At 39.9% G+C, this 2864-nt stretch overlaps 1 pseudogene; it reads right to left on the bottom strand.

Moving 5' to 3' along the window:
• Nucleotides 1-1691: 1691 nt before the first annotated feature.
• On the bottom strand, nucleotides 1692-2641 carry LOC110195920 (eukaryotic translation initiation factor 3 subunit G pseudogene; annotated as a pseudogene).
• Nucleotides 2642-2864: the final 223 nt, after the last annotated feature.

The following is a 2864-nucleotide window of genomic DNA, read 5'->3' as shown; positions in this document are numbered from 1 at the left end:
GTAGTTATAAGGACCTGGACAAATCAATTGCTTTCATATGATCTCAGATTTTTCATTAGTAAAATGAGGGTTTGAACTCACTTGCTAGTATGCAGTCTATGATCTATAAATCTATCTATCTATCTAGGTATAAACATAAAATGAATATATACAAAGAAGTTAAATATAAGATAGTTTGGGAGTGAGGCATGCATTCGTGTAGGCAAAATTGTTTGGTTATATCAGCCAATGGTCAGTCATAAAGCATTTATTAAGTGATGGGGATACAAAAACAAAGCAAAAAAGACAGCTACTGTTCTCAAGGAGTTCATAGTCAGACCAGCTCAAGCCAGATAATGAGAATCATGACAGCTTATGAAGGAATTAAATCGTCAATGTGAGCATTTACAACTGAAAATCAGTGAATTTTACAAATTAGGGCTTGATTTATTGTTTCATTAAGTTTCTAGACTCAAGAAATACTAGAGAAAATATTAAAAGTGTGTCATGAATACAGTTTTTTTTTTAAGGGTAGAGATCCAATTGTTAAACATTCAACCACATGTTACTGAAGTGAGGGCACTAGGAATTTTGGGGAGGAGGAGTAAGAAGGGTTCCATTGAGAAAATGGTACTTGAACTTCATAATAATGTGAGAAAAGAGACTTTATTAGTAGAGATAAGGAGAACATGTATTCCAAGTATGAAGAATTCCCAGTACAAAAGGCACAGGGAAGGATGGTGTAGCATCATATATGGGGAACCAAGAAGCCAGTTTGGCTGGATCACAGAGTAGGGGAGAGAGAGTGATATCCAAGAATGACGTAAGGATATGTTAAGGCCAAGTCATGTAAGGCTAAAGGTAAACAAAGGAGTTTATACTTTATCTCAGAGGAAATAGGAACTGGTGTTGATTGAATAGGGAAGTCAAATGGTTAGATCTGCACTTAAGGAGAAAACAAAACTTTGGCAGCAGTATGTAGAACTTCCCTAAGGTCACAAAGCATTAAATGGCAGAGCCAGATATGACTGATGCAAAGGAAGCAAAATCAGAATAATTGACAATTATTTAAATAATGTTAAGGGAAAACTTCCTGATTGATACCAATGTGTCTGTCCATCCATTCTCTGTCAATCTGATGGTGAACCACATTTCCCACCATCCTCTTAGCGAAGGCTGACGTAGTTGTGGAACAAAACATGTTTTCAGACATGGACCAATTTCTATGTAATGAAGGAGTATTCTAATACGGGAAGAGTGAAGTGAAAGACCCCTTCATGAAGAAGTGACTGATGTAAATAAAAAAAAAATTAAAGGAGAAAAATGAAATAAAATAGGCACTGAATAAAAAAAGCTTTTAAATGGCTTACAGAGAAGGAAAGTCAAATGTGCTCTAAAACAGGATGGGGGTGAGAGCTGTAGGTAAGGAGCCTATATTGAGAGCCCCACACAGGGAGGGATGGGACCACCTGGTGAGAGGTCTCAGCCCATGTCAGGGCCAAGAAAGAGTCAATGGTGGACAGCACAGGCCCCAAGTGGCTTCTTGCTGGTTTGAGATGTGTTCCTGAGACTTAGAAGAACAAAAAAGAGAGACATGGGGACAGGTGAGAATATTTATTGCCCTTGGCCATTAAGGGACTTCCATTCCAGCCCCCTTCCTCAGAATCAGATTCTTTTCCAATCCAGGCAACTTTTAAGTGGATGTAGTGACCTTAGTTGGTTGAAGGTTTGGCCCATTCCACATTGAGAATGAGATGTTCATAACCAAATTCTGACACACCAGCAATGAAACAAGTAGCATCCTCCTGCCGATGGAAACTAATGAAGGCAAAGCCCTTGGATTGACCAGTGGTCTTGTCTTTGGCCAGGTAGATTCTGGAGATGGAAAAAAAAATGGTCGAAACAGCTCCTGCAAGTCAGTTTCTCGAGTGTCTTCTGATAGGTTAGTGACTCAGATGTGGCATTATCATAGTCTTTCCTGTTGGGCTACATAGACTCCCTTCTGCAATTGGCTCCATCTTGGGGGTACATATTTCCCTGTCTTGCTCTTGGCTGCTTGCACAAGCTCTACCTCCCCAGGCACCTTCTCCTCCCCAGTGGACAGCCACAGTGGTTCATCCAGTTCTTTCTGCATAGGTCCCAGTGTGTTTCTATAGGGATAACATGTTGTCCAGGGGTCAGTTCTGCAGATTTGACATGACACAATCTTCTGCCCCTTCAGCTTGTTCATTGAGTCCTCTTTCTTTTGGCAATTCAGGTCCTCTTTGCTGGTAACAAATGTCATAGAAACATTATCTCTGACTGTAGTGGTGGCCACATTTGGGCCAAGGGGATCAAATTGTGAGTTGCCAAATTTCTTCCAATTCTTTCTCACAAAACCTTTAGATGCCTTCTGAGTTTCAATCCTGAAGGTACAGACAATCTTGAAGTTCTTGCTGTCTTATATTCAATGATGGTTTGAATATTCCCATTGACAACTTCTTAGGGTCAGGGAGAGGAGGACCTGATAGTAGCTCTGGCTCATTGTTGGGCTCTCCTGGGGCCAATGGAATCCCCTGGAAGAGCTCACTGGTGATATACCCTTGTCATCATCATCATCTTCTTCTTCTTCTTCCACCTGGTGGGGCCAGCTGGGATTCAAGTCAAAGTCTTGGGTCGACATTGTCTGTGCTTAATTCTTCTTTAAGTGATGTGATAGTTTTAACATTTACTTCTTTGCCAATCTTTCTAGATAGGATTTATAGTATTATCTTCCATTACTTCTCTTTCTTTGCTATGCTTTACCCCAAATCAAGATACAATCATAATTATATTTTCTTTCTTGTCTACTTTTTCCTTAAAATAGTATAAATTTGCAAATTATCTTTTCATAGAGTTTCCCCCTC

Source organism: Phascolarctos cinereus, unplaced genomic scaffold (assembly GCF_003287225.1).
Source record: "Phascolarctos cinereus isolate Bilbo 61053 unplaced genomic scaffold, phaCin_HiC Scaffold_1;HRSCAF=81, whole genome shotgun sequence".
In the NCBI taxonomy this organism is placed as follows: Eukaryota; Metazoa; Chordata; class Mammalia; order Diprotodontia; family Phascolarctidae; genus Phascolarctos; species Phascolarctos cinereus.
This window is presented reverse-complemented; position numbering and strand designations above follow the sequence as displayed.